Source organism: Apus apus, chromosome 1 (assembly GCF_020740795.1).
Source record: "Apus apus isolate bApuApu2 chromosome 1, bApuApu2.pri.cur, whole genome shotgun sequence".
NCBI lineage: Eukaryota > Metazoa > Chordata > Aves > Apodiformes > Apodidae > Apus > Apus apus.
In genome coordinates this window covers 52,991,700-53,011,456 of record NC_067282.1, presented here as the reverse complement: position 1 = coordinate 53,011,456, position 19,757 = coordinate 52,991,700, and the positions used below count along the sequence as shown (strand labels likewise).

The window sequence follows — 19,757 nt, the reverse complement described above, 5'->3', positions numbered from 1 at the left end:
AGTACTTCAGTGGACGTAAAAGCAATCCCTGGAATGCAGACAAGTGATCCACTTGCACACAGCAACTCGTATGTAGAATAAAAGGTTCACATCAGAAAGTATCTGAAGTCCTAACTATGCTAAAATAAACTCTACATACAAATCAGTCTATTTCATTTCCAGACTTGCAATAATTTTTATAAGCACTATTTGCTGTTACAGATTACAGAAACAGAACTAGTTTTGTGCAGTATCTGTACCACAATACTGACAAGCTACCAACACACTTAATCTTTGCAGTAAGGGACTACAGGGAGAAAAAATAAAAAGAGGCCATATGCAACACTAAATGCTGGTGTCTAGCAAGCCCTAATTTTCTCCTTCCCCCAGTAAGATTTCCCTAGGTTACCTTTGGCATGCCCATGCAGTGCAGCAAGGTCAGCAGGAGTGTCCCACGGACAGAGGATACTATGCATCAGTTATAAGCCCTGATCAAGGCCAAACCCTCCAGTTTCACCATTCTCATTATCTCCTGGGTTTCCTCTGATGAATCCTGGTTTCGTCCCCATTTACCCTTCTTGAATAAAAGCACGAGTCTTGCAACTACTAAGACTAGTTAGTAGTTAAGGAATATTAGCTATGTGGACAATTTGGGGAGGCTAATGGTTTGGTTCTCATCTGTCTGAAGTAACCGAGATGGGGAATAGGACAAACAACTACCCATGAAGTTGCTAGATCTTGTAAGTTAAGGAACAAAAATTTTTTGGTTTTTTTTTCATGGAAGACTATGTAATAAAAAAGTATGGGCATGATTATTCAATCCTTTTAAAGTCTTTTCCCCCCCAGTTAGTAAATTCTAAGTATGAAGAACCAGCAGAACAGCCAAATGCAATATTGCTGTAAGGGAAATAAATACAGTGTTACCCACAGCCTTCAGCTTGCAGAGTCACTCTGACTTTTTGCATGTTTTGCAAAAATAAAATATCCTTTAGGCAGCTCTCTTAATGGATTCATTCAGTAAGGAGTCTTCAAAGTTGCATTCATCTAATAAAAATGAGTTGCTGTCTGAGTCAGTAAGGCATCCGTACTGTCAGGCAGCAGAGAACCTCTGTTAATAGATGTAAGGCACAGTGGCACCTTACTGAATTCCTGTAGTAAAGTCAGGCTTGCTTGAAGGGTCTAAGAATGATCAAAAGTACATAAACAAACTCCTTATTAAAGTCAGTTTTTAAAAACAAGGGTGACACTCTAAAGCTTTCATAGTCTAACACACTTCTAACATCTTACAGAACAAAATCTACACTCCACTAACACTTTTGGTATTTTACTCCCTTTTTTTTTTTCTCTAGCATACCCAAGAAATTCCGGAATACACTTCTGCTATCATCCTTCTGCTCAAAAAGCAGACATACTAACCAAAATAGGTCATCATGTCTTACTAACACAGATAAAATGACTCAGTATATGGTAACAAAAGGGAACCTTGAGATTATTAATCACAAACTGCTTTAGCTCAGCATAAATAATGAGTAATTACATTTCAAGAAAATGTATAGAATATTTATATAACATGAACAGTCAGTTACAGAAGAATTATAATTCTGTCATTCTAATTACTAAAATTCCAAAGCAGAGAGACTGACAGATCTACTAGTCCAGTAACTAAGTTACACACAACCTTTCTGGAAGGCCAATTGCCATGAAGATAAACCCCTGCACAGCCAGTCCTCCTGAAGGGCTCCATCCCAGGGGTAACGCTTTGTTCTAGAACTGGATGACCTAGAGCAGAACAAAAGCTTCCCAGGGAACCAAGGAGACTGCCATGGCAGAGCAACAAGGGTACGAACTGTTTGCAGGATAAAGTGTAAGAGTGTTTAAGGGATGTAGTGTACAAAGGGAGTGGGAAGTTAAGAAGAATTAGAGCAGTTTCACAAAGGCCAGTTTACCAGCAGGAAAAATCCCCAACAGCAAGACCGTAAACCGAGGAGTAGACTTTTAATTTGTTTTTCTTTTAATGGAAGCAGTGATATTTAAGACATCTGAAAGAAGCCTGAAGAAAAATATCAGTCCTTATAGGGAGCACCCTTGAATCAGACTATGGATACAGAAAAGAAAATTTAGGACCACTGCCAAGAACCAACACTGGCTCAAGCCTGTATTTACCTAAAACTTGTCCTTCAGACAATCACTGAAAATACTCTGCAGCCGATGGAAAGAAAAGGAACCTCATGCTACAAATCACCAAACAAGAACTGAAGCAGGTGAAATCAAGAGTAATTATCAGTCACAATATAAGGTTTTATCCATAAAATATAAGTGTTTACTATTCAAAGTGCCTAATCTGTTAAGTGACAGGAAAAGACATTGACTTGCAAATCCATGAAAAAAAAAATATCCTCTCAGTGGAAAAAAATTTGCTGAATAAAATAAATAAATTAGGGACATGAGTAGTCAGATTGTCATAGAATCATAGAATGGCTTGGGTTGGAAGGGACCTTAAAGATCACCTAGTTCCAACCCCCCTGCAGGGACACCTCCTGCTAGATCAGGTTTCTCAAGGCCCCATCCAACCTGGTCTTGAAGACCTCCAGGGAGAGGGCATCCACAACCTCCCCAGGCAACCTGTTCCAGCATCTCACAACCCTCACAGAAAAGCACTTTTTCCTAATGTCCAACCTGAATCTCCTCTTTAAGCTTCAAACCATTGCCCCTTGTCCTCTCACTACACACCCGTGTATACACTCCTTATAGCTGATATCATTTCTTAAAGTTCTTAACCCTACGGTACAGAACCAAAAAAAAAAAAAATAAAGTTAGTTTTATAGGGCCATCAAAACCTCAGACAAGCCTCTGAAGATGTGCATTCCTTCCTTACTCTTAAGAAAGCATAGGACTAATGGAAAAAGAATATTACTCAAAACTTGACTACTTACGCTATTTAGAAAGATGTAAATGAACAGCTAACAAGTTCCAGGGCTGTATCAGCAACAGTTTTGGCTATAAACTTTCTGAAACTTTACAAAACATAAACAGTGTGTCCTTCCATCACATTTACCTTATTAATGGAAGAGAGAAATACAAGTATTATGAATAAATACTACAGAATGCTGTTACAGGTAGAAATTGCATTAAAAAGGGGGCTGGGAAATAAAAACATGCGTAGAATTCAAAAGGAAAAACAAGTAAATACTGTACAAATAATCAATATAGCCAGGCTTGCAGAACACCAAATAATTCTTACCACCTGAAAACCTGACAAATGTAGCATCAGTAACATTCCAGGAGTTAATTCAGATAGCAGACTCTTCACCCTTTATTTCAAGAAGAAAAGCCGTATCTAGTGAATACATTTCCCTAAGCCCAGCCTTACAACAGTGACAGTATTGTTGGGTATATTTTTTCTCACAAACTGTCGTTAAAACTAAGACCAGAGGAATGGTCCTTCTCCCAGGACTGCCAACAGCAGCACACATGATGTGCAGAAATAGAATCACAGAAGCTCAGTTTACATCATGTTTTTCTTTCAGCCTGGAAGAAATTCAGCCTTATTAGTGAAAAACACAGATACTGCTAAAATACTGAGGGTATACAAACGTAGGAATTTCAAGGAGGGAAAGGAAGGGGAAGCAAAGGCACAAGGAAATGGGTTGTGTTCTTCCCTCTACCGTGAATTAATTGCATATTGGGTAAGGATAATTCTCTGCAATGTTCCACGAGTTCAAAGGTCAAGACTTGTGCCTTTCAACTGTCCCCATCAAATCTTATTCCTTGAAGAAAACAGCCTGAACTTGTCCCATAGCACGCACACTCTCAAGCTTAGGGGTTAAGGAATCTAGCTCTTCACAGTGTAACATTGGCATTAGGCACAACCAACACAGCCCTCAAAGCTGAGCTCTGTAACAGCACACTTAAATAAGAAGTGCAAACAAGCAACATGCCAAGAGCTTCTAGAGGCTATTGTGTCCATTCCAAAATACCAGCAATGTGGTACTAACACAATCATATTCACTGTGTTAACATTCAAAGGGCTCATTTCACCTGCATTGCTGTGCAATTTAATTTAAAAGCAGAGCTGGTCTCTTTTGATGCTTTTAGAGCATTGATGGGGGACAAGCCTGGCCCCACTGCAAGCACCCAGCCAAGAGGGAGCCCCTCTGTCCCCATGCCCAGTTACAGAGGAACCACTCCAGCCACTGTACCAGGGATCAAAAAATCTTGCTTTCCCAAATGCAGAACTGCAAATCACATAAGGTAGAGTCCTCAAAACAAGCACCAGGGTCGTTGGTATTCCCCCCTGCAGTCCCTCACAGCATGAGCAATTTGATTAAACTTCCTCAACAGAAGAGCACTAAATAAACACCGTAAATTAAACAAAACTATGTTGATGATCCAGTTGCAATTACTTCCAATTGATTTGAGTCTTTATTGTCCCGTCAAGCTTTAAACTTCATAGATAAAAACAGATCAGGCCGCACTGGAGGAATACCAAAGAAGGAGCTATGAAACTTCCCTTAAACACATTCAAAAGCACCCAGACTAGCTTGTCCTCCTGATGAGATTCCAATTAAATTTAGCCTGGATGTCTAATGAAAAAAAAATAGGCGATTCCAGGATTTGTTATAAACGAGCAAGCTAATGCTTAGAATAAATTCAATCATTGGTTAACAGACACACATGCAAACTATAAATTGCTGCAGCATATTTTGTTTCACAGAAGTCAGACACTGCCAAAAGACTTTGGGAAACTTTTACCCAGCTGATACTGTACAATCCAGCTCACAGGCATTTCAGCCTCTTCCAAGCTGAGTCAAACTGTCACTTGATTACAACAGGAAACATATGCACGAGTGTAGTGGGATTGCTTGCTGCAATTCAAATATTCTGTGGGAAAACAAAAGCAGATATTCTTACTCCACTCCTGGGAACTCCTCTGCAGAAAAATCCTGGAGTTAGTTGCAGATTTTCAAACATCCTCTTAGGTGCTATTATATATTAGCAGGTTGGGTTTATAATTAATTTCCAGATATTAATTTCATTAGGCTCAATCTATTTGCAAGGGCCATACTTATTATCCTGATTAATTTTCTCTTCCACCTCTCCAAATCACATTTTCCTTGCCAAGCTGGAATCATTCTCAGATCACCATTTTCTCAAACTCATTCTGCTGTGAGGTTAGCCCAGAACTTCCACAGATACAAGGTTTTAAAACTTCTAGAACCATTTTATATTTTCATAGCCATCATCTTCCCTTCAATGCACACAGCCAAGCTCCAGTTCCAACTTTAGGGTGCTTTTAAGTGGAAAGAACTTTATTTAAACTGGAGGGGGGCATTTTGTTTTGACAAAAACAGGCAAAAAAGTAGAACATAGGCTCTTCTTTGGGTTTTTTTCTATCAAATTATGTTTATATTAAAATTAAAATTATTTGAGCTTTCTCAAAGAACAATCCTGCTGCTATAAATATCCTCATAGCACACTGATTTTGCAAAGGACCAGAATCCAGGATGAAGGAACATACCTAGCTCTCCCCATTATTTTCTTAAGTGACAGTGGGAGGGAAAATGTAGTTCTGTTACTTACATCCAGCTATTGTGATACACACTCGAACAGCTCTCCATCTCTACAGCTAACTACTTCAGCTTTAAGTAGTTTGTCTGTGTATTAGCTCTCCTCATCACATCACCTGTTTTCCCACTTTAAGTATTTTTTAAAATTACCCAAAACCACACATTTTCAAACATTATTCTTACTTTTAATGAAAGGAAATTTGAAGGAAAATTTGGTAGTTTTATCTTCCGCCTAAATAAATTTTACCAACAGATCTAAGGGAGGCAAAGCAATCCTAGAAAATATTCTATTAGGGGCAATACTATGTTAAGTTTTAGTGCTTTCTCATACATATTTGAATTTTCTTGAATATATAGTGTTGGGTTTGGGGGTTTTTTGCTTTTTTGTTTTGTTGGTGTTTTTTTGTTTGTTTGGTGTTGTTTTTTTTTAAATCGGAGAGAAATCAAAAGTCTGCATTCCAGAAAACTAAAATCCTTCTGAACTCCCTCTCCCCATCACATGTGCAAACACATACATCACAGTGGTGATCTAGTTTTTCAGTCTTGTAGTGCATGTTCCACTATCGGTCCCTAGCTCATCATGTACTTTCTCTTCATTCAGGAAAACAGGAATGGCTTTCTCTGTGTTGAGTTTTCATAGAGAGCTACCACCATCAAGTATAACTTGATCATCCGTTGCTTCAAATGACCTTTGAGGCATTATTACAACCAGAAATTGTTCCAACCATTTTTCTCTGGTGCTTTAGCATGCAGTCACCCCACACCAAGTTAAGGGATAAATGCTCATGTTCAAAGTATTGCTTGATTGTAATTTCTTAGTTCAGAATCTGAAACAGTCCATGATTTCCACTTTAAAAGCTAGACAAGTGGAAGTAAACTTCACACAGATACCCTACTCTTGCACCACAGCTTTGGTACTTCATTGGATAAAAAAGCACACTTACTTCACAGCTATAAGAAGCATTTCCAGATAACTGGGAAATTGGGCTCGGTGTCAAGGTGGCCAAAGTTTTTGATGAGATTTCACTTTCTGCACATGCTTCATTAGTGCTAGAGTTGTTTCTTCCCCACTAAGAGCCACTATGTAAATGTGCTCACACCTGGTGGCCGACAGAGCTAATAAAAATTGGTTTCCACCCAACAGTCCCTTCACAATGAAAAGCCAGCTGCTACACGGCTCGCTCCACCACACACCTCCTGTCCTGCCAGCCTTCCAGACCCCTCTCTTGACACTATCCTGTTTACTCACTGCTAATTAGATGGTGTGAGGCTGCCCTTGCTTTGAGCAGTACCTGTGTGACTGCCCAGCCACCACACATGCTGACCAGGCAGCTGACAGGCACCGTAGATGACCTCCAACAACAGCTGCAGTGATTCTTGTCTCTCCTCCATCTAGCACTTACTTTTCAATTAAGCTTCATTGTTTGGCTAATATGGTTGAAGCTGGCCAACAACTTACAGATGTATCAACAGAGAATAGTCAGAAACAAAGAGGCAGCACTATCATTCAAGCCATAATTGCAAATAATATGAAAAAAAATGAGATGGAAAAACCTGCCTCATAAAATTACCAACAGCAACTTCTCTCCTACGGATCTATTTAGAAATTCTTCTCTCAGAAGTTCACTTTCAACTCACTCATTTTAAGCAAACAGATATTGTTGGAATTGTGCCATTTGTAACTTATCTCAAAATTCAAATATTATTAGTAAATGCAGAGCTGTGAGCAGCACTTAATTAGAATGCCTTTTAAAACCTTTTTTATATTCAAATAGCAGAGTCACTTGCCCTTCTCTCCACTGCAATACTATCACTCCATCTGCTTTGTCTTTTTTTTAAATTTATTTATTTGCTATTGAGGCACTTTGAGGATATTTTCTGCTAGCTTCAGGCTCAATGTTTATTGACTGTACATTCTAGGTATCTTCTTTTTGCTTGCTTTATATTTCTTTTCATGTTTTCTAGTATTTTCTTTTCGTAGTATTGAAAACTGTGTTCAACATTTCAAAGAAAATGGGAAAAAAAATGCTGCTTTGCACTAAGACATTAAACAATTTCAGTTTCCACGTGACACCAGTTAATTCAGCTAAGCTGTAAAAATGTCTAACGAACAACATGGGCTACAATGGCACAACCATACTGTTGATCTTCCTACATGCACATACTGATGCCTCTGTTTTAAAAGCAACAAAATTATTGCATGTTTAACATATTAAAGGTAAACATTAATGGTTTCAGGTCTTACAAACACAACGCTAAACAGAGATTTTCAGGAGGAATTATCATAATGATAAGATGGGAGATGAGGTCTTCAAACAAAGAGACTGAAAATTACCTCCAAGGAGGCTAATCTTACATGTTCACACACACACACCCCCCAAAAAAAAAAAGTTCAACTTCTATAATCTACAGAGACTACTGGGTACATGAGCTTGTACAAACTCTCGGTTCTCCGAAAGGTACAGCAACTGAATCCCCCCTTCCTCTTTCTTTCTTTAGTATTTTTCATATTGTTAAGGACCTGAATACTAACTGCTCCATGGAAAATGAGAAACTTCTGCGAAAAAATAAAACTTCTGCAGGTTCTTGCTTTTACAAGAATCTATACCTTCCTTTTTTAGCCTTGATCGTTGAGAAAATAACCTCAGGAGGGACAAACTAAACAAATCATGCTTTTCCTTAATCTGAAAAACACACTGCTGTTAACACACCACAGCAAGAGTTGGCCAGAGCCTTCTCAGTTGTAATCACTGTTATTGCAATCATAAGACTTGAGAGAATTAACAAAATAAAAGCAAATCAAACTCATTTCACTTTGATGGTAAGCCATAAGCTGCAGCAAACTTCAGGATAAGTCAAGAAATGAGAGAGAGACAAATGGAAGATCAGAAAAAAAATACTCAACCCCCACAAGACACCCCATTCTCACTTCCCATAATTGTATGAAGACCAGGGTGGTGAAATGCTCCAAGTCCATCTGGATACTTGCTGCACTCCCAGAGCCTCCAAATTACAGGAATGTTGGGAATCCCTGTTCCAATCAAATATTAATATCCTTATATCCTCACTTTTCTTCTTAAAAGAGGGGTTTTTTTTTATGATGTATTTTCACTTACTAACGCAAGCAAAAACAACTCCTATACAAGTAGCATGAACACCTGTTCGCCATTCCTGCCTCTCTCTGTGCAAGACTGCTTTAAACCCATCTAGAAATGGAAAAAGGCAACTCCCAGAGACACACTTGCCATTTCATATAATTTAATAGAAACCTTTCCCTGAACTTTCAGGACAAAATCAATGCCACACAAACCTGCTGAACAGGAAGCCTAATTATTCCAACATGTGCAACTGAAGCGATAGGGAGTTTCACAGTAAAACTGATAAGGAGAGACATAAAAGACTAACGAGCAGCTTGCTGGTGCTCCATTGCTGGGCTAGCAAAGGTCCCCGCAGAACACCTTTGTTATTGTTCAGTGGGGAGACAGAAGCTGGGATGCGTCCAAAAATAACATTCAGAGATGGAAGAAATGAACACACAATGTCTAAAGCTCAAGCGCTTAATCCAGGCAAAGAAAAAAATCATTTGAGAGAGCGTAACCAGCAGAAAAATGCACAATGCAGAGCAGAAAGAGCCAATTAAACTTGGTACACAGGTTACTGTGCAGCTAGACTACATTTGCTATTTGAATACAATGACTAATGTCTTCTTGACCTGTGACTGTGGGGCAGGTGACTGAAAATAAAGGTCCTTGATTAAAGAGATGCAGTCATCTGTACTATTAATGACCAGCAATCAAACAAGTAGTCCTGCAGTAATCAGGAATGAAAGATGCAGAAAGACCAAGAGCAGCCAGCAGAAGCAGCAGTCCCAGACCAGAAGCAGTCAACATCAACTCTTGCCAATTACTGCTAGGTTTACCAGTTTAACAAAAATGTGTGCTCTTTTCTAGTAATGTTTTGTACAAGAAAATCCAGGTACCCAAGCAGCTTGTCCCAGGAGCAACGATCCTATTTCCTCCATGTGTACAAAGCCTATTACCTGTACTCAGAGCTGTTCCAAGCAGGGATGGCTTGCTACCAATGCTCAGGAAGCCACAGCTTTTCCTCAAAGTTGTCCATGAGATACATGTCCAGTTGCAGAATTTTTATAAAACCTTGTGTATTATAGAAATAGATGCCTTGGAGAGACCTATAACTTGGGGAAAGAGGGAAAATTCCCCTTTGGTTGCACAACTTACCCCATTCCGTTGTTAACATACCCAGTGTGAGAAAGAGCTTGCAAGGGCAATTTAAAGAGCTTTACAAGACAGTAGAAACACACATAAAATTGGAGCGTAATAGTGTCTTAATGTACCTTCATTATGGCAAATCCAGTCACCTTGGAAGATCCAAACCATTTACGTGCCTTCCCAAGTCAGCATATTTGGAAGGAATATGGGACTGAAATTAACACTCATTATGACTCATTTGAGCATTCCTGCACTGTGGGGCAGCAACCTCCAGCACTGATGCCAAGGTAGCAAAACAAATTATTTTAATGGCAAGCAGCAGAGCACTACATAGGAAAGGCACTACCAGTAAGGGAACCAGCAACACCACCTTGGAGAGATGGTCTCCCATCTTGTAATGGGATTTACCACTACACTTGATTTATAACCTGGGAAAGAAAACAGTCTGGAAACACCATCCCTGACTTAAACTAAAATACCACCCAAGCCTTTGCAAGTATTCCTCATGGCGAGTAACAAATGTGTATTGTACAGAAATCTTCCACTGTAAACCTCAGTATCCAGATTTCATGCCTTGAGAAAGTTCTTTCCTCGATTTCATACAGTGACACAAAGCCAGATGTTACTGTACGGACTTTACTGCGTAACATTCAGGGGCACATTACAAAAATCACTGTTCCCTCAGAGATAACAGAAAACAGAACCTTAGCACCTCTGTGAACTTCATCAACAAAGCTTCCTTTTATATGACAACCAACTAACAGAGCCACCATTCTTCTTAAGTCCTTTTTGACAACCAAACATTAATTTCCGCCATTTATATTTCCAGACTAAAAAGAAATTAAAAAAAAATAGTTCTATACCCTGTTTCTTAAATCTCCCAAAAGGCATACCATATTTTCATTTATCATAATATTTTATCAAGTCCACTTCACTACAGACAAGGCTAAAAATCTCATGCTACAGCAATTGATTAAAAACAAGATAGTGCCCACATCTGATACAAGACCAACCTAATTGCCTGATTCGCCTACATTTCTGCAGGACAAATTTGCTGACATTTTACACAAATTCAAAGCTGACTGAGCCTGATGACCTTTTATACCTCAGTAATTAGTATTCTGTGCCTTTCCAACCAGAAAAGCAAGTCACCCCCCCTTTACTAATTCAGCAGTCCATCTGTAAACCATAAACTTCACCATCTACTCAGCACCTACCAGTCAGAAAAGGGAGAGGGGAGAGGGGAGATTATACACAACTGGCAACCTTTCAAAGCCATTAAATTAAGTCTGGAGAGGCCCTTTTAAGATAAACATGCCAACTTCTAAAAGAAGAAACAGAAAAAGCAGGACAAATTGGTGGACCCAAATTCAGTAAACAGCATTTTTACCATGCTTTTCTAAAAAAAGACAATATAAAATAAGGGCACTGCTGGCATAGACAAGGACCATAAAAAAACAATGAAAAAAGCCCAACACACCAGAAACCAAGCCCAGTAAGCTTAGTCCCTATCACTAACATCACCACACTGTATGAAAAGTATCACGCAAGCATGCTGATTTTGCACTAGAATGTAACTAAGATTAATATTAGAGGTTTAACAGCAGAAAACATACACTAGAACTTCAGTATGTATATAATCAGATTTTGCAACCCAATCCTACAGCTGCAAACAACCTTCCTAAATAAGAACATAAGTTTAAAAAGGTGAGGCGAGTCAATTCCACTCAAGGGAAGTTCTGGATATGGATCTCCACTCCAGTCAGCAAGATGCAGATCCGCATTTCCCCAGGCGAAGCAGAGAGGAGGACAAGGTCACAACACTGACCTGCACTTCAAATTCCAGTCTTGGGAAAGAGGGAGAGATGACCATTAATAACCATCAATGACACCCTGTCATTCTCTGGAGAGTTTTCCACCTTGGAACACCTGAGGGGACACACTCAACCTGTGATGGGAATGATCCTTAAGCCCACTGGCAGCCCTGGAATCGCTCTGCCCACCAGCCAACTTCTCACTACAAACACTGTGAAAACAACGTGGTCACAGCATCATAGAATAGTTTGGGTTGGAAGGGACCTTAAAGATCATCTAGTCCCAGGGACTCCTCCAACTAGACCAAGTTGCTCCAAACCCCATCCAGCCTGGCCTTGAACACTTCCAGGGAGGGGTCAGCCACAACTTCCCTGGGCAACCACTGCCAATGTCTCACCTGTGTCGCCTATAGACCATCTTCCTCAGCTTCCTGCATTAAAAGATCCCAGTTTGGGAGTCACTCTACTAGCCTGTCCTTTTAGAAATCCATGCCCAAAAACAAGCCAAAGACTCAATTTAAAAATATTTCAAAACAGAGAAGCATTTATTTTGCATAGCTCCATCACGAAGCATACATAATCTAAAAAGCTGCCAGCACTGGCAGCCTCGTATACACCAGTGTCAAGAAATCTTGTATTTTTAAAAGAAATGCTAATTTTCATGATATATTAATTTCTTCAGTGGAAGTTTGAATTTCTTCCTAAGTCAATTTAATCTAAAAATCACTAGGGAAAAATAACTGAGTAGCTCTATCAATTCAGAATTATCTATCTGAATTTCAATGCAGAAATATAACTCCTAAAACAAGTCTCTCTCTTTTCTTTCTCAAACCATCATTTAAGTTGCATTTTTGCTTTGGTCATTTATCATCCACAATTTTATTTCAGAAAATTTGGCTGCAAGTAGCATGTTTTAAGATATTGACTGCAGAATGATTAATGACCTGTGTCAACCTCGGGGGGGGGAAAAAATATTCCAATTTGAAGTCTAGTTGTTAAATAGAAGTTAAGCTTTGGTATTTGCACATTCCATCTCTTACCAATTTTTGACACTGGTAAGTCCCATGTTATTGTGCGTTAAACATTCTTCCCACTTTCCTAGTTTAATTTGTTCAAGAAAATGGAGTGCAGAAAAAAAACCCTACCACAACTTAATTGGCTAAATGCAAGATGCAGCAAAAAAAGTGAGCAGAGAAATACAGTTTTCATCCCCTTTCCTGTGATGATGACAGTTGGCCTTACTGCCAATGGCCTCTTTAGACATTTGAACGGCAGTCTGTGGGGATAAAAGAATCGATGGGAGTTTGGGCTGATACAACAAAGTCTAAGCTTTCCAAAATAGCCACCATAATTCTGTGTATGACATATAACCCCTCGTCTTTGCTATTTGTAAAGGAAAGACAAGACTCACCACCGGATCCTGGAGTAAAACCATACGTAACAGGACAGAGCCCTGAAATTAGAAACCTCAGGAATCCCTGAGCCATGGAATTGTTATGCCTTTGCTCAGCACCGGACACTTCTGACACCAGGGAAAAAGCCAGAGAGCAAAGGGGGAAGCCGCTCTCACCTGGTGGCATTAACAGCTTGGTCTCGGCACGCATGGAGCTCCCCGGTGAGGTGCACATCGGGGCAACCCTAAGCCCCAGGACACATAGGGTATCACAGCACACACAGCTCCTGTCCTGCCGTGCCTGCTGGTGCCGAGGGACCAGACCCCAGCAGGTGGGACACGTGAGGCACGGATAAGAGGATGGGATACTTCTTTGGTACACGGAACCATTTCTCTCAAAGGCTCAAACCCAGTAATTTGCTGGATACCGCCATTCTCACATAAACATCTGTGATTATGGGAGGGCGGTATCTTAATCCGGGAGGACATCTGGGGCTTCTCCTCAACTGGACTCCTTCAAAATTTTGTTTCTGTTGGCTTGATTTCACCATGAGCTGCTTGCTGTAAATACACACTGGAAGCAATACAGGGAGCAAGAGTCAAAGTATCTGAGAGATACAAATAATGACACAGCTGAGCAATACTGTTCCTTTCGAGCAATCATCTTTCCACTCCCCAGGGACCCATCTCTTCGAAGGAAACCCTGGTTAAGAGGGCTGCGACCGAAAAAGACCCGCTGCGCGTTTCATTTATTTCATGCCAGCAATCAAGTAAATCCGGCAACTTTAAAACTCCAAAGAATTTGCCTGCGCTTTAGGAAAAAAATAAAGAAGCCGCCGAATGGCAACAGACAAGGCCTACCACATGCACGCTCCCACTCGGAAATTAAACTTGAGTTGACTCAGAACTTTCCCCACGCCTGCTTGAGGCCGATCAGCCCGAGGAGCGGGAAACACCCGGCACTGACAGCGGCCATCCCAGCCCCGGGGCCAGGCAACGGCAGAGGCGTCGAGGGCCCCAGGCCGGAGCCACCTCGGCACACCCCTGCGTCTGCAGGGAGCAGCGGCCGCTGCTGCCGCGCAGGGAACGCGCGGGGGGCGGCGAGCCCCGGGGGGAGCGGGGCGCCCGCACCCGCACCCACCGCCCCCGGCCCGTCCTCCCCGGGGCCGAGCCGCGCTGCCCTCCTCACACGCCCCCCCGGGCGACACCTCCCGCTGGCTGCCGGCCGGAGCGAAACCTTTTCCCTCGGGCCAACCAGGGCGCCCGTCCCTCCCAACTCCGCCCGTCACCGCGCGTCCCCGCAGGGCTCCCGCCGCGCCGTCCTACCGCCGGCCGGCCGGCCGGGAGGACGCCCCGCCGGGGCCGGGTCCCGCTCCCAGCCCGGGGGTGCGTGTGTGGGCGGTGGGGGGGGCGGGGGTGTGAAACAAAAGGCACCAAGTTGAGCGGCCGCCCTCGCCGCCCGGACCGCGCCCGGCCGCGGGCAGCCTGCGGGCAGCCTGCGGGGGAGGGCAGGCGGTCCGGGCGCCGATCGGCGCGGTGCCTCGCCGAGGATTACCCGCCGGGATGGGATTAAGCGCGGTGTCCGCCGGGCAGGCAGCGCGGCCCGCGGCTGTCACCGCCCGGGGAGGGGGCGGCGGCCGGCGGCTCCCTCCCGCCCCGGCCGCCCCGCGGGCGGGTCCCGGCTGCCTGCCCCGCAGCTCTCGGCAGCCGCCGCCGCTCCCGCCCGGCCCCATTGTTCGCCGTGCCGCCCTTACCGTGCGCGGGGCTGGGGCTGCGCGGGCTCCCGCCGGCTCTCCTCGCTGCGGCTGGTGCAGGGGCAGTCGCGCTTGGCCGCCGGAGGTCCGAGCCATTAAAAGCTCCGCGGGGAGGAGAAGGAGAAGGCGGCGGCAGGAATGGTGGTGGCGGTGGCGGCGGGGGGTGGAGGACAGCAGGGGGCTGGCAGAAGAAGGGTCGCCATGTCCGGCTTCGCAGCGGGGGAAGCCCACCGGGGCCGGGCGCTGAGGAGCACGGCGGCAGGCGGCGACGGAAAGGAGGCGACCCCGCTGCCGCCCGCCACCCGGAGGAGCGGGAACTGGACGCCGCCGGCCGCGCCGCCGCGGCTGCACCTCCCCTAACCCTGCCCCCTCCCGGAGGGGGAGCCGCCGGCGGGAGGCGGCGGCCGAGAGCCCCCTCCAGCGTTCAGCGGCGGCAGCTGCTCGGCTCGGCTCGGCTCAGCACGGCTCGGCTCGGCGAAGCAGGGAGCCGGGCGCCCAGCTCGGCGGTGCCGCCTGGCCGCGGGTACCCGGGCAGCCCGTCGGGGGAAGGGCCAGAGGAGCAGCGACCCGCGCCGGTGCGGTGCTGGGGGCGGCGGATACCCTCCTCTTCCTCCTCCTCTTCCCGGACACCGGCAGGGCGGGCAGCGCCCAGGTGTGTTCGTGGTGTGAGGGACGCGTATCGGGCTGCGGCCCCCAGAGGGTGGCGGGGCTCCCTTCCTGCCCCGGGGCGAGGGGCCCAGCCTGGTCACTGCCCCTTCCTGGGGACCACCGGGCGGAGGTGCCCTCAGGGGCACGGGTAGCTCGCAGGGAGGTTGTCCCCTGCTGTCCCTGGAGAAGGAAGCCCTTCGCTCGCCGGCAGCGGAGAGGCTGCTAAACTGGGCGGCCCGTTCAGCCAGGACATTGCCTCCAGGGGTCTGTGCAAAACCGGGAGCAGCCCGGCTTTCCTGCTTTAAGGGGAGGCTTCAGGAATCGGCAGAGAAGCCGTCGGTGCTTCATTTACCAAGAAGTATCCCTGCGCGCGCATCAGGCTCCGGGTGCTTGTCCGTCCGAGGTGTCAGAGAAGGGAAAGGAGTCGGGGGGTTGGTAGTGTTTTCACAGTCACGGTTACTAGTTAGTAACCTGTATTCTTCCTCGTTAGACAGCCACAGAGCCAGGTACCCTGTGCGTTCCCTCGGAGAAGATCTGGACCTGTAGCAAATAAGCTGTCGCCTAGGGCCGGCAGAGTTGTCTGCATGCGGCAGCACCTAAAACACTGCTATCCGTTTGCATCACTTAAGTGTTGGGGTGTGCATCTCTCTGGGCCTTTTTCAGCCTCTTACCCAATATTGTTTTTCAGGAAGAAGACTGGGTGGTGCACACAAAGGAGTGATGCAGGGGAGATACTTCAGGTCTTTGAGGTTCTCTCAATGATCCAGGAGCAGCAGTAAACTAAGAATGTGTCTATAAAGTAACCCTTCTAAGCACCTAGCATTTAATGACCTTTTGAGGAGCCCAACCACTGTCTCTAGTTTTTAAACACCAGAGGAAAGAGAAGTGATACGCAACCACTGTAAATATTTTTTTGTCTGATCCTTGGCCTTGCTTAATCTGCAAAATACAAATTCCTCTGCTGACATCAGCAATGCTTTTATGCACAAACACCTTGCTACAAGTGCCTCAATGCACGTGCCAACCAACCTTGTTAGATCAAGAGAACTTAATTTCTTTGGTCAGCCCCGAAAGCTTAGCTGAAGTACATACGTTACTGATTGAAAGGCTGGAAATTGCCTCTAGCAGTTAATTGTTGGTAAGATAGCACTTATTGTTATTTTTCCCCAGACTTTTTCCACACAAAATCGGTGGTCTCTTTATAGAAGATCAAGAAGAAAGGTGATGTCCTCATTCTGACAATATAGAATAGAATTAGAATAGAATCTTTCAGTTGAAAGGGATCTACAACCATCTAGTCCAACTGCATGACCGTATGAATTGTAGTTAAAAACACCAACATAATAAAAAAATATTTCCTTTTTCCAAATACTTTTTTATGTCAGCAGCTTTAGCTCTTACTTAAGGTGTAGTTAAGGTAAAAGCAGCACTGCAAGCCTCAGTTGCAGCATTTAGAATTTCCTGGTGCCTTTTGCTTAAGTTTCCAGATCACTAATGCCTCGTTCACACCTAACAAAGGAGTTGTTGTAATCTACATCAAATGAGTGAGGTCATCTTCAATGCTTTCCAAGTGTGAGTGACCTTGAAACATATCGCAGTACTGAACAGAAGTAATAGGTTGCCCTGCAGCTACTGATCATTTATTTATTGCTGAGCTCCAAAAAGCAACAGTGAAATGCTATCTTGAATAATATGCAATAATATACTTACTGAAGCATCGAGGATGTTAGTATGTTGGCCACTTCTCCAGGAGCCAGGGACAAACTTGCATGTGTTTGTTTAGTTAACCCCTGATTCTTGAATCTTCTGAAGGTATCAAGGAAGAGAAGGGACTGACATCTAAAAAGGCTTCTTTACTGTCAGTTGATGTTTTCTAGTTCATGCTCTCTACAATTCTTAAGCAGCAATTTTTCTCCAAAACAGATTTCTCTCTTGAAAATTACACACAGCAGCAACTTGCACTCTTGTGATATGATTGATAAGAAGAGCACTCATTACTGCTGTTCGTTTCCTGTATGGTTACATTTCTTCCCTGTTGAATGAGATGTGGAATTTGTTGGGACCTGAAATGAACAGGAGAATTTGAGAGAAACAGCATTTGTTTTCAAAAAGTCACTGAAATTAGAAAAACGTTTCTAGTTAGTTCAGGTTTGTGAAGGAAAACAGATAAGCTTTGTATGCATCCACTGACAAAGAAGAGAAGAGCTGGAACTGAATTTCAGATTAAGCAAGGCCAAGCTGGCATGATCATTCATTTCTGCCTTACATGATAAGAGACAACCCAAGGGAAAAAAAGGGAAGGGGAGAAATATGTTAAAAGGTTTCCGTTGACTTGGGAGACTGCCTGTCTGTGCCTTTCTGCCTTATTCCCTGTTAGGGAAAAAACCGCAAGAGCTATGATGGAATGCAAAGTCAGATCTCCAGCAAGCCTTAATTTTCACAGCTCTCGTATGCTGGGATGATTTGTGGGGTTTTCTTGTTGCTATTTCCTCATATTTGTTGTGAGGTTCTAGAAGGTGTGCATGTGTGCAGGCAGTCATAGCAGAGTAGCTGAAATTCTCATTTTCACCTGCCATGTGGTAGCTTGTTTTCTTCGACAAACTAAATTATGAGGCTCAAAACCCAAGTATGCAGATTAAGTTCTTTGGTCTGATTTACACTAAGGTCAGACTAGACTCTTCAGGGGTCCTTCTGGCCTTAAAATCTATGGCTCTTTTGTAACTACTTTATGTTTTAAGTTCAAATGTTTTTCTGTGGTTTATTAAGGCAAGGAGATAAGGCTGCCTTAATCAAAATCTCTGTATATCAGCGATGTCTTCTGTCTAGTGATTCTTTTTCACAAAACATTCCACAAATGTTTTCCCCAGAGCCTGAAATTTTGTTTCAAAGACCCTTTCAGCAAATATTTTTTGTGCTAGATGTATCCATGTGTTCTTGTGCAAGTGTGGCTGGGGCTCAATCTTGCAAACCTAAAGCATTGGATGGGTTGGTTTTAGGCTCTCTCTCATATGTCTTTGTTAACTTGTGTTAACTCATCTGGTTTTGCTAATTTCATTTCAAGAGCATGACAGAATTATCCATCCTCTTCTTTCAGGACAATTTAATCCTTATTTTTATTATGTATTTCATAGCATAGATGCTTCCCACCATTTCAGTGGCTTTTGTTGGCAATATATTTTTATCCCTGTCTTCTCAAAGTACTATTACAGTCACCAGTTGTTAAGATGATCATACCACTAGCTCTTCTGCTAAGATTACTAATGTTTAACTGATACGTCTTTCTTGCTTCTACATCAGAACGCAACTTCAAACTATAGCTAGAAGCAGAAGTAATTAACAATTTCCATAATAGTGTATAATACAAACAGTAGACCATGTCTTCTTAACTTTTGAGGGAACAAAGAAAAAACAAACAAATTATTATTTAGCCAGCTAGCAAACAAGTCCATTTCCATTCTGAAACTTCAGGATTTCCATGTGAAAGAAATACTCATTGAAAGGAAGCCATTTAAGCACTTAGAGCCAGCTAATTAACAGATTTTGTTTACTGCCTGCTCAAAGTGGATAATATAATGAATTAAAAGAGACATTTTAATGGTGTGTGCAACATTTCCCCAAGTCCTTTAGAATTTATTTAAAGGGAGTTTTTGTGTCTTAAGCTGCTGGAACAAGCCCCTCTCCCTAACCTCTGTATAAATACCATACAACATCACTCCTCTTGTGTGTCATCATATTTACCCTGTGTTGTCACACACGTTTGCCTGTTCCAGGATTAATGCATTTCTTACACTACCTGCATATCTGTGCTAAGATGATCACTAGTGCAATAGTTAATAGATGAATCATCCCTGAAGCTTCAGAGCTAAAAGGTTCACTTGAGATTCATGAATAATTTATACTCCTCAAAACTACATAGATTGCCTGGGCTTATACTTGCTTCGTGCTTGCTTTTTCACTTCTGCAAACCCAAGCCAAGAAAAAAGGCTCATTTTTTAAATGACACTGAGGATTCCAAAGTATTAATTAATGAACAAAATTGTCAACTACTGCACTGTAAGTAAAAACATTTATAATAAATTATTATAGTTAGCTATAAAATAATAATTTATCAAATTACAAATATCAGACCTTCAAGAATATGGAAGCCAAGGAAAAATACAGAGGTTTGAAAATAATTTTTAAAATAAAACATCCTTTTGCCGTTCATATTAAGATTTCCTCTTCTACAATCCATTTTCATCTTGTCTCCCAGAAGAAGGGAAAAAGAACACTGGATATCAGGACAGCAATGGGTATTCCATGTGAGTATTTCTATCAGAAACAATGTCCCTCTTTGGTCACAGTGAGGAGAGAAAAGTGATCATGGAAAAAGA

The 19,757-nt window shown here is 43.1% G+C and overlaps 1 protein-coding gene across 5 annotated transcripts in view; it reads right to left on the bottom strand.

Annotated features, from left to right (window-relative positions):
* Positions 1-15,058, bottom strand: part of FARP1 (FERM, ARH/RhoGEF and pleckstrin domain protein 1) — a 210,041-nt gene extending 194,983 nt beyond the window's left edge. For 4 of the 5 annotated variants that reach the window (XM_051619945.1, XM_051619954.1, XM_051619963.1 and 1 more), the window contains exon 1: positions 14,737-15,057. The gene's annotated coding sequence lies outside the window, so the exon portion shown is untranslated. Of the gene's footprint in view, positions 1-14,736 lie in introns of all 5 variants that reach the window. The other variant, XM_051619982.1, reaches the window with a different exon arrangement.
* Positions 15,059-19,757: the final 4,699 nt, after the last annotated feature.